This window comes from Suncus etruscus, chromosome 6, assembly GCF_024139225.1.
Source record: "Suncus etruscus isolate mSunEtr1 chromosome 6, mSunEtr1.pri.cur, whole genome shotgun sequence".
Classification (NCBI taxonomy): domain Eukaryota; kingdom Metazoa; phylum Chordata; class Mammalia; order Eulipotyphla; family Soricidae; genus Suncus; species Suncus etruscus.
Genome location: NC_064853.1, coordinates 84,582,223 through 84,594,831, shown reverse-complemented (window position 1 = coordinate 84,594,831; position 12,609 = coordinate 84,582,223). Strand labels below are relative to the sequence as shown.

At 34.0% G+C, this 12,609-nt stretch overlaps 1 non-coding gene across 1 annotated transcript; it reads right to left on the bottom strand.

The window, feature by feature from the left end:
* Positions 1–5,172: 5,172 nt before the first annotated feature.
* On the bottom strand, positions 5,173–5,336 carry LOC126013063 (U1 spliceosomal RNA). Its single transcript, XR_007497397.1, has one exon. It is a non-coding gene; the product is annotated as a U1 spliceosomal RNA (small nuclear RNA).
* Positions 5,337–12,609: the final 7,273 nt, after the last annotated feature.

Here is a 12,609-nt window from a genome sequence, read left to right as displayed (position 1 = left end):
GGCAAATGTCCTATCATTCCAGCTCCTATATGTGAATGCAATAAAACTGGGCAACTCAGAGCAATTATATAAACAAAATCAGTGTCAACATTTACTGTCTCAAAAGCTGTTTTTGCGGATACTCTAATTTGCTGAATTTATAACTAATAAATAGATTTATAAAAAGAAGAACCCTGGACAATTTTGTACAACAAGCTACATTGTATATATAAAATGATTCTGATTCTCAAAGACTTATTTGAAGACTATATTATAAACAAATTTGAAAATTCAGAAAATTATATTTGAATTATATTTTGAACTTTATAGAGCCATTCACCACAGCAAGATTATGGGCATCAGAAACTAAAAAATTTAGACTTATAATTCAATATCAAATATTTATTAACTATTTGTACATTTTCATAAAATGATTTTATTTGTTCTAGTAATTCTCCTATTATTGACTTCAACTCTTCTAATAAGTAGGTATTTGAAGTAAAACTCAGACTAGTGAGAATCTAACATTTTGTAGTCTTTCAGACCAAATTATATTTGACAAGGTCTTAGTTATGATAAATATTATGAAGCTAGTCCTTTTCATAAACATGTGAATTAATAGTTGTTAGATCTATATATTAAATAACTAATTCAGCCTATGCTACATAACATTCCAAATGCACATATTTTTAATTTTTAGTGAATATTATGCTCTTAATAAAAATATATCAAGAAGGTTGACTATTAAGTACTTAACTGTTGAAGAATATTAGAAAAATGAATTTCATTGGCATCTTATTAATATGGAATTTTATGAACTAAATGTACCCTTATGTCTACCCTGTGTTATTCACCACTGAGATTTTTCTTTTATTTAGATTAAGTTTGGGATCTGGCCTAGAGTCAATTATGAGTTACACAATTATGAAATTAGAATGGTGGCAAAGTAAACTTGGACATTAAAATATCTTACTTTAAGTTCCAAACTTATTGCAAGACTCAAACTCAATTTCTAAATCTGAAAAGCAGGAATAATAAGTACTTCCATAGGTACTTTGTCATGCAGTTTTAACACTAGCACACTTAAAATAACTGTTCATCAGCAATCAGCTAATAAACCCTTTTCATGAAACATGCACTGTGAAAATAGGCTTCTCTATATCCACTTCTAAGACATTGGAGGAATGAATCTATTAGCATTCTACAGTTTCTGTATTCCAGCTGCACACACATATAGGGCACTTGTCAATGTTACAAACTACAGATATCCTTTTAAGATTCCCCATAAGATCTAATTTTCTGAGTCTTTCCACAGTGATGTGAGCTTCAAGTTGATTGACACAAACATAATGCTTTTAGACAGGGTAAAATCCATTAGTGAGTTGACCAAAAGACAGCTTCCTTAAAGAAAAATCTCAAGAAACCAGAGAGATAACTCAGGGGTCGGGGACACATTTGCAAAGACCAAACTAGATTCCTGGCTTAACACCTTTCCAGTGTCACTAGGTGTAGCCTTGGAGGCCCACAACTCCACTGGAATGACTGGTAGCTTTGAGTGCTGATGGGTCTGAGCAGCATAATAATGCAATGTCAAGGACTGAAGTATCTGACCTGACTAAGTATTGCTGGAATACCCTGGTCACTGTTGAGAGCCACCCGATAAAAAACATAAATAACAACTCCATAATCTCACCCAAGCCAGTATACCTTGTTGCCATCTCACCTACCCCCTGCCTTGGAGAAATATTCATATTTGTGCTTGTTTTAGGGAAAGCCACAACCAACATTGTTCAGGGTTTACTCCTGGCTCTGTGCTCAGAGATCACTTCTTGTCAGACCTGCGGGACCATATGTAATCCAGTAATCCAATCCAGGTTGATCATAAGGAAGGCAAGCACCCTGCTCTCTATACTATTATTATTATTCAGGCTCTAGAAGCATCTAATTTTTATGTCTTTAAAACAGCCATTTAACCTGGCTTTTACTGAATTTCATTCCCCTATCTAAAATTTCAGTTACCTCAGTAGTTGCCTGCATCTTTTAACTGAAACCTTAAATAAATGGCACCTTCAAATGATTCCCCCATGCTTGAAGCAAAGAAATAATTGCTCCTCTGAAGTTTCATTTAGTTATAGTACTTTCATAACTGTTAATTTCTCAGTTATAATTTTTACATTTGCCTCACCTACCTTCAAGAAAACTAATCTTATTTCATAGTTCCTAACAAAGTACTTTATATATGTTATATTCTTAGTAAAACTGTCAAATATTGAGGAATAAGAAATGTTTTCTGGGAGCAGGCTGGTTTATTTAGGATGTTTAAATCAATCTTTATATTTATGGTGTGCTACAAAAATTAATAGTAAAACTAGAAAATACTCCAACATACGTTTCCATAAATGAAAGGCTTGATAATATTAAGATCATGGAATAGTATTAATAGTTTTTCTCTCTTGCTTATTTTTCAAGCTCAACAAACACTATTAAAGAATTTAATGATTATACATGTTACATATAAATGTGTAATTATACACATCTTTCAGTTATTTTTCCATAATATTCTAAAAACATATTCTGAGCATTTATATCCATTTCTGCAATGATAGAGTAATACTGTAGGAAAACATTTTCTTTGTTTTGATTTGTTTTAGAGCAACACCCATTGGTTTCCAGAGGTTAATCCTGGCTTTGCATTCAGGAATTACTGCTTATAGGCTTTGGGGACCCTATGGGATGCCAGAGATGAAACCAGGATCAGCCACATGGAAGGTAAGTGCTCTACCTACTGAATTATCTATCCAGCCCATATAGGAAAACACTGTAAAAATACATTTTATCCATGTTTCAGTTCTGTTGCTGAAAAAAGACAGCATTAGCTCATTATAGTAGTTTTTAATTTTTAAAAGAACAAATAGCACTAATTGTACCTATAAGATTAAAGAAAACGATAACAATGACACAAAAGCACAGCATCTGCCACTAAAACATGCAGGGCATTTTTCCAAGTAGCACTCTTCTAAACATCACTATGAAAATCACCACAACAGATGTTGGAAAGTAAACTTCCACAACACAATTGCAATGTGGAGTCTACAATTTGAGAGCATTTTGATGAAAGCCTGGGAAAACAGAAAAGTCTCTATTTAAAATTTGAAGGGATCTTGTTGAAAACCATGGTTTATGTATAATTGAAAAAAAATCACTCTAGATAACATTACAAGTGTGTATTGTATAAAAATGCCCAATTATCCCAGAGACTGGATTCTTCCCAGGTATCTATATGTCTCTCACCACAAATACATCAAATTAGGCAATGCAAACACTGCAAGCCCTTGGAAGTCAACAAACAATGAAGTTGAAACTGTTCATTAACAAGAGTACTGAGTCTAATTTTACATTTCCTAATTATGTCTGAAAATACTTAGAAGCTTCACTACTACTTTATTGTGAAAGATATACCATTGAATTAAATACTTAATTTAAATTTTTGCTTCTTTTTGCTTTGTCTTGGGGCTACTCCTGATGTTTCTCAGGGCTTACCCTTGTCTCTGCACTCAGGATCACATCTGGAGGGTTCAGGAGAACATATAGGATTCTGGTTATTGGAACTGAGCCTTATACAAAGCAATCACCCTAGCCTTTGTATTACGGCTCAGCTTCAATGAAAACAAGAACAGTGATTCTACCCCAATAACACACTATTGTTTTTTTTTTTTCGGGCCACACCCGTTTGTTGTTCAGGGGTTACTCCTGGCTAAGCGCTCAGAAATTGCCCCTGACTTGGGGGGACCATATGGGACATTGGGGAATTGAACCAGGTCCTTCCTTGGCTAGCGCTTGCAAGGCAGACAGACACCTTACCTCTAGCACCACCTCGCCGGCCCCAACACACTTTTATTTTTTTTATAAAACATAAATGAATGCCTATGTTTACTGCAAAACAGTTTTGTAATAACTGGAAACAAAACAAATGTATAATAACAGATGTGTAAGTAGGAGCTCCGATAGGGGCCAAAATTATTGCAGTGGATAGGATGTTTGCCTTGTATGTTGCTGATCCAGGGTCAATCCTGGTATCCCATATAATCCCCCGAACCTGCCCTGAGTGATTTCTGACCACAGAGCCAGGAGTAACCCCTGAGCACTGCCAAGAGTGGCCCCCAAACCAATAACAAACAAACAAAAAACAAACAAACAAAAAAAGCTGTGATATATTTATACAAGAAAATAATATTCAGCTGTAAAAAAGATTAAATAATTTCTTTTACTGCAACTTGGAATGTCATGTTAAGCAAAATATTTTGGGAAATGACAAATTCTAGACAGTTTTACTCAATGTGATATATAAATATAAACAAAGCAAGAGAATAGACAATTGTAATAAACCAAACCTTGGAATTTGACCACAGAACTGAGATTACTAATTGGAGTGGGAGATGGGGTTGAGGAAGTTTGGAGGGTAAGGAGGAAAATGATAGACCAGAAATGACATATGAACAGTGGTGGAAAGTCTTTGGCAATGAGGTTGTGATAGACGTGTTTTGATCTTGTAAAACCAATGTGTATACATGTAAACACTATTGTAAATATATTACTTTAATAACAATTAAGTTTTATAAAATAATACAAATTGCTATTATATGTAATTTGGTATATCTTTTATAGTTATTATGTAGTCAATAGTTTTTACCATTTTCCAGTTAACATATATTTTAGCTGAAAAAAAACAAGATTTATTTTAGTACATGACAAATCTCTCATTTTTTAAATACTATGATTCTAGAGTCAAACAAAAACAGGAAACAAAGCATTTGAACATTTTCTGGACTATGTTCCAAGTCTTTCTTACTTTGGATGATTTTAATTTTATCTTTAAACTATACTAAACTATAATAACTGCAATTATGATGGATCTTAATGAGTTTTCTGATTCTCATAAAAACATGTAATTACGTTAAATTTATGGGCTCCTGCAAAGAAAATATTCATTTTATTTTTTCCCTTTATTCGCCAATGGCAGCAAAGACATAAAATCATAAAACCACTTTCTATTCAACTATATAGAATTACATGAAGTCTGATGTTTTCAGTTTATGGTAAATCTGAAATGTTCAGATACAAATCTAAGGTAAGGAAAGTCTTTGCTTTCCATCTCTGAATTACCAATCACTGATAAAACAAAAATTATTTTTTCAGGGGAAAGCGCGAACGCAGTCCCCCACTACCACAAGTTATGCACTCGAGTTTCCCACATTTGGGGAAATCGCAGGGGTCAGCACATCCGGAGTGCAATGGATAAGCCTCACCCTGGGAAAACCACCTTCGTGATCATGGTATCTCCCCTGCCAGGTAAGTATTATTTTACTTTTTTGTTTTCTTTTTGGGCCACACACTGTGAAGCTCAAGGGTACCCCTGGATATGCTCAGAAATCGCTTCTGGTGTGGGAGAACATCTGGGATAAGGCAAACACCCTACCGATGTGCTCTTGCTCTGGTCCAAAACAAAATATTATTTAAAACATGCACAAGTCACATACCTTTCTTTGGAGATAAAAATAATAATGATGGTATAGAACATGTCCTACCTGAACTAGTTTAGATAAGCTACTTATATTTTTAACATTACTGATGATTCAAACCCAAGAGAATTTCAAATTTGAGAGCTATTTGCAATGCCAACTAATATTCATTAAAATAAAAAGCCTCATGATCAAAACCTATTGGCCTTTTCTAGGAAACTTGTATTTATAAAACTAGGCTCCATGAAATTTAAGTTGAATATCAGAATAAGTGATAGTCTTAAGAGGCTTGACAAATGAGAATATAAGATACATATCATATAAACAAGTACAGTAAGTACATTAAGTACAGTAAGTAAATTTAAAAATATAGAAAAGTAACAAGAAAAAAACAAATAAACACCAAATCAATTTCAGAACATTATAATAATATGATAAGTTTTAGACTCTAAAATTTAGGATCAGAGAAATACTATAGAAGTAAGATATTTGACTTGCATACAATAGACCAAAGATAGGTTTCCCAGCATCACGAAAACCACTCATATTCCTGAGCCACACAAGGAAAAAACCCTGGGCACAGAGCCCAGGGTACTGAGAAACAAGCCAAAAAATTATAAAATGTTCAGAAGGTTAAGCTCAAACAAAAAACACACAAAATAATAAAAGAACTAGGATAAATACTGAAAGACCTCATCAGCATCTTGACTCAGCAAATGGCCTTAAAACATAATTTCAAAAAGTGACATTCACAAACTATAGAGTCAGAAATTCCAGTACTGATAACTATTACAGAGCATATATAAAAAAAGGCATTCAATTTTTCATTTATTGACTTGTGTTGGGGTCTACCAACAGTGATATTCAGAGTATATCTGACTCTGAACTCAGGGGTCATTCATTTCTGATGAGGTTCTGTGATCAGATGAGGTGCTGGGGTGGAATCAGCTATGTATAAGATGAGCACCCTACCTGCTGTTCTGTTGTTCAGGTACCATAATTCAATTATTTTTATACAAATTCACATTGATCATAGATGGAAAATGGAGTCATAGTAAAGGAAAATAAAAAAAATGAAGATTAAAAAAGACTAAAACTATAAACAGCAGGCAAGAGATATCTGGGATAGATTCAAGAGAAAATAATCATCAGGATCTAGAAAGACAAGATGGCAACCCTGATGAGAAACAACAGTTAACAACAGCATTGCAGGGGTTGGATCAGTAGCACAGCAGTAAGGCATTTGCCTTGCACAAGGCTGATCCAGGACAGATCTTGGTCTTTGGTTTGATCCCTGGCGTCCCATATGGTCCCCTCAGTTAAGAGCCATTACTGAGCACATAGCCAGGAGTAACCCCTGAACATCACCAGATGTGTCCCAAAAGATAAAAATTAAAAAAAGAAAAAGAAAAAAAGACAGTATTGCTGAGAAATCCCCAGAGGTAGAGAACATGCACCCAGATTCAAAAGACATTAGGATAACAGCTCTAAGAGATCCAAATAAAAATATTACAAAACACATCTTAACCAGAATGATAAAAAGCCATATTTTAGGATACTGAAAGCAGTAAAATCAATAAAAGATAGAACATACAAAAGACTGTCTTTTGATTCACAGAAGATTTAACATAATGAGACCTTATAGGCCTATATGCAAGGGAAAATAAAGTTTAAAAAACTCATTAAATGAATTCCTCACCAAAAACACTTTATCCAGTCAGACACTTGTTCAGATTTGAAAGAAGTATATAAAGTTTCATGGATAAGCAATGGAAAATTTATAGTCTCAAAACCATCTTTAATATAAGAACTGAGGGGGTTACTTTAATATAAAAAAATCTCAGAAATATAGCAAATTTCCACAGAAATATGGCATGAAACTCCACAATAACTATCTCACCCAATGTAAAAGACCTAATTGCAACAATTAAGAGACATAGAATTGCAGCATGGATTAGAAGGTTAAATCCTACTTCAGTTGCTTCAAGAAACACATTTAAATAGGGAAAATAGAATTCAAATATCAAAGGTTGAGAGATAATATTTCAATCAAACAACCCCCACAGAAAGACAGGGCTGGACTTACTGGTATCAGATAACATCAACTTTCAGATTTAAAAATAAATATGATGCAGAAAGGGTTATTTTTTAAGGAGCAATCGATATATAGATCAGGTAGAACTCACACTTCTGAATATCTGTCTATCTAAGCAGGGACTCAGAAACCAGCAAAATGCTTAAACAGCTGCTAATATAATTGAAGGAAGACATTGATAGCCACACACTAAAAGTTGGAGATTTTAGCACCACTCTATCAAGATCAGACATAGGTTGGCTGCATGTAAGGCAAAAGTTCTACCTGCCAGATAAAGAAAAAGGAGGAGGAGGAAGGGAGGAAGGTGAGGAGGAGGAGGAGGAGGAGGCGGAAGAGGAGGAAAAAGAGGAGAAGGAGGAGAACAAGGAGAAGAAGAACTCAATCCAGTTTCTAATCCCTTACACAAAAGTCAAATAAAATCCAAATCAAAGTCAAGTACTGGAGCCTTAGCACATTGGGGTAAGGTGTTTGACTTGCATACAGCCAGCCCAAGTTCTGTCTTTGGCATCCCATATGGTTCCCCCTTCAACCTGCCATGAGTAATTTCTGAGAGCAGATACAGGAGTAACTTTTGAACGCTGCTGGGTGTAGCACTACCACCCCAAAAATAAACAAACAAACAAACAAACAAAACCATATTAAAATTAGATCAGACATGAATCCATAAATTACATAGGAAAAATTATAGGTAAATCACTACATAACATTGAAGTTAGAGAGAGACATCTTTACAAATGAAGTGCCACTGGCCAACGCAAGTAATAACAAAGATACACAAATGGAGCTACATTAAACTAAGAATCCTCTACACTTCAAAGGAAATGATAACCGGATACATTGAACTGAAAGAAATAATCTGTGCACCATTCAACTGACATAGGTTAATATACAGATATATAAAGCATTGGCTACGCTCTACGAGAAAAATAAATTCAACCCTGTAAAAACAATGTACATAAGAAATAAGCAGGAACTTCTTTAAAAAAAGAAATGGCAAAATAAAAAATGTAAATGCCCTATATAACTAGTAATTAGGAAAATATGATTCAAAAGAAGAATGATATTTCTCCTCACACCACAGAGAATCTCATTCATTAAAAAAAATTCATAGAAAGGATGTAGAAAAAGGACCCTCACTCATTGCAGGTGGAATGTTGATTAGTCCAGTCCTTTGGAAAGCAACATTAACTGGACTTTTTCAAAAAATCTAGAACTCGAAGTTCCATATGACTCAGCAATTCCACTCCTGGAAAAATACTACAAGAGCTCAAAAGCACAATGTAGGAAAGACGTCACACTCCTATGTCCATTGCAGCTCTATATACAAAAGCCAAAAAATGGAAACAACCCAAATGCCCATAGAAGAGGACTAGATAAAGATACTGTGGTAAATACATAATGAAATACTATTTGTCCATAAGAAAAATAGTCACACAATTTACTGCAACATGTAGATTCTGGAGTATAATATTGAGTGATGTGATGGAGATAAAAAGGGACACACTTAAAATGGTCTCTCTCAAATGTGAGGTATAAAGAATTTTAATGTGGGAATATCAAATACTCAATGGCAATAAAAATGAAGAGTAGAAAAACTGTTTTTCAATAGGAAGCATGCCACTGAGGCAGTTGTGCATGGGAATAACTTAGGGAAGGAAACACAAGAACAATGTACTTATCTCTGACTACCAGTTCTGGGTGCATGGGATCCTTCAAGGTAATATTTAATGATGCTAGAGTTCTCATTGGCTTCACTGTGATATTTGGGGAACTTTTTTATGCCAGGTATTAATCTGCGGTCAGACACATATAATATATGCATCTTAAACCTGATACTATCAGGCCCCACTAACACTTTTATTGTCAAATTAATAGCTTCATAACATAAGACTCTATAGAGATATAAATTACATACAACTGATCATAAGATAGAATGTAAGCATCATTTGTCTGTAAAATCAAAGGAAGATAGATAGGGATAAGTTGAATATGTATAGTTATATAGAAAAAAGAACTATTGAAATACTCTGAAGGTTGGGGCCCAAGAGATAGTACAAGCCCAAGAAATAGTATATTTCCCTTACAGAGGATAGGCCAAAGTTTGATCTTAGGCACACATATGACCCCTGTATCAACCATGAGTGACCCTGAGCAAAGAGCTAAAATTAAATGCTAAGAACTACAGATGTATTTGGGGTTTTATTTGATTTGGGCCACACCCAGCAGAGTTCAGAGATTACTCCTGGCTCTGTGATCAGAAACCATTCCTGGCAGGCTCAGGGACCACATGGGATGCCAGAAATTGAACCTGGGCCTCTCATGGATCAGCTGCATGTGAGGCAAATGCCCCACTGCTGAACTATTGCTCCAGCCCTGAGCACTACAGATGTGACCCAACACCCACCTTGCACACCAAAGCATGAGGTTATGAGCTGGCAGGTAATGGCAATTAAGTAAATGAAATTAGGAAAACAATAGGATCCTTCAGAGAATTCCATTTAGAATAAGCAGGAAGATAATAGAGAGATGCATCAGACTTTGAAGTAGTTTGGAAATTCTGTTCCAGGATGCTGATTTGGTAGTCTACCAGATAGGGTAGATGGGGGTTGGAAAGGGATACTTATATAGAAATGTACTTTAGTGGGTAAGGCTAAGTAATTCAGATAAAAATACTATATTCTTTCTGAGTTTCACCTTTCAGATTTATTCAATATGCAAGTCTGGAAGACCTACGTTTATGCAGCAGTAAAGCATTATTTATTTCAGGAACATGTGGTATTTTCCATATTATATTTTCAGCAAGTCAAAATAGTCATTTATGCCAGTTTATATAAGACTATCCTCAAAGTTATGAAAATAATATTCCCACTCCACCACACACCAAAGTTTGTCAACCTATCTGAAACTAAAGTTGAGAAAAGGCAAAAGATAATTTCCAAATTTATATAAAGAGAAACTGAGAAAGAACCTGAAATCTAAAACTTTCTTGGCATTCACTCTTGTGAAAACTTTTCACAAGAAAGTAGTATTTTCTAGATTAACTATGTGACTTAAATCCAGAATTTAATTTACCTTATTCATATTGTTTATTTGCATTTATTTACCTATTCTGAATCGTAGACCAGAGGGAAAGTGTACCACTACTGCTGGTCCTTACTACTGATGTTCTGGGGATCATCTGGCTCTTGGGTGCTTTGGAATCAAATCATACTTACTAGATGAATGAATGCTCTTAGACTGAGTCACGTTCAGCCTCAAAAGGTAGCCACGTTTTGAGTCAATTTGGCTTGACTTCCAATACTATGACATAATCTATGTGCAAAATGTGTATATCTCAACTCTTCAAACTCCATTTACTAGCTTAAATGTGGATTTAATCCTGAAGGTCCAGTTCTGGAGGGACTATCAATAGAAAAACACTGTGACAGGTTGAAAAAGATTTATTGCCAACAAACAGGCAGCTTGGAAGATGGAAGCCCCCAGGCTTCAAAGCAACAATCTTGGCTGTTCCTTAACAAGAAAAAGGGACCTTTTGGGAAAGGTGGGTCCAGACCACAGGTGCCAGCATAACAATAATAAAAAAAAATCACCTCACTGGTTGGTTGCCTAAAGCACTCTCCACTTTATTTGCACACCTAAACAAAGAGTCTTTTGCAGAAAGGATAAATTGAGGGCAAGCAGTTATCATGGTACAGGAATAATAATTTTTATCAAATTACTTTTAGTATTAAATAATGCATATATATCACAGAAAAACTATAGCAGTTACTCAATAAATGTAATCATTACAAAGTGATTCAAATGAAAGTATAAAACCATACTTCAAATTACAGTCCAATCACAAATAAAAGGATTGAGATTTTTTAATCTACTAATATATGAAAATTGAAAGTGAAGTTATTTAATTCCTTACTGAGAAAATACTTTGACAATGATAATGAGAAAATCTATAAAAATAATTATCATGATTTTATACTAAAATCAATAATGGAGGCTTATTAAGTAAAATTATCTGAAAAATGTTTTCACATGGAATAAATTACTGTCATAGATTTCTGTTTATCATTCTTCAATAGTAATAAAATGTTCTTAATTTACTTCCACTAAGATTCTTAAGTTATTTTTCAAGAGTTCATTTGTGAAGTTTCTGAAAATGGGATAATAAGAGAATTCTCCTACCCCATAATTTGCTCGTTAAATATCTAAACAGTCACTATCCTTTTGATTGTTGAGAAGAGTTCTTGAATCCTGTCTTCTGGCCCTCATCACAATATTAGATGTAACATATTTAATAATTTAATGAAATAAAACCGTCAGAGAAACAATAACAATTTGAAATTTAGTCATAATCAAATCTGTTCCATGACAGTAAGACTATTAAGAGTCAGAGTATGTGATTTGACACTCTGAAATTTTAATTCAGCTCATTAAACTGCTAATAGATGTGTGAATATAATGATATTTTCCACTTCTTTTATTCCTCTGAAGGCACAATACTAAGGGTTTCTAAATTTTAGTTTTTATACTAAAAAAATCACATTTTAAGGTTTTCTGTTTTTATTATATACTTGCCCCTCAAAAATCACATCTTTAATATGACCCTATGAGTAAGTAATCTTCAATTCACTGTAGACATTCTTTAAAAAAAATTCCCCCAAGTGTCATGAAGGGCTGTAGAATCAAACTTTCTATGTTTATTTTTATATTCAATAATTCTGTATTCTTAAGTCCTAATTCTAAAATTCCTCTTACAGTTTTTAATTACAGACAATATTATTAAGCCACCAAATTTTTTTGAAGGATATATCTATGTATTTTGCTATGAAGCAAATTAATTGATTTGGTAAAAATGGCAAAGATAGGATTTTGAACCAGTAAAAGAAAAGAGATGAAGTAACAAAAGATGCAGGTATAAAACTATTGAAATATACTTAATAGTACCAATTAGTTAAAAAGGCATTAAACCTATAGCTTGTGGAGAATCTGCTAAAGGCCATAGTACAAACTATAATTGCA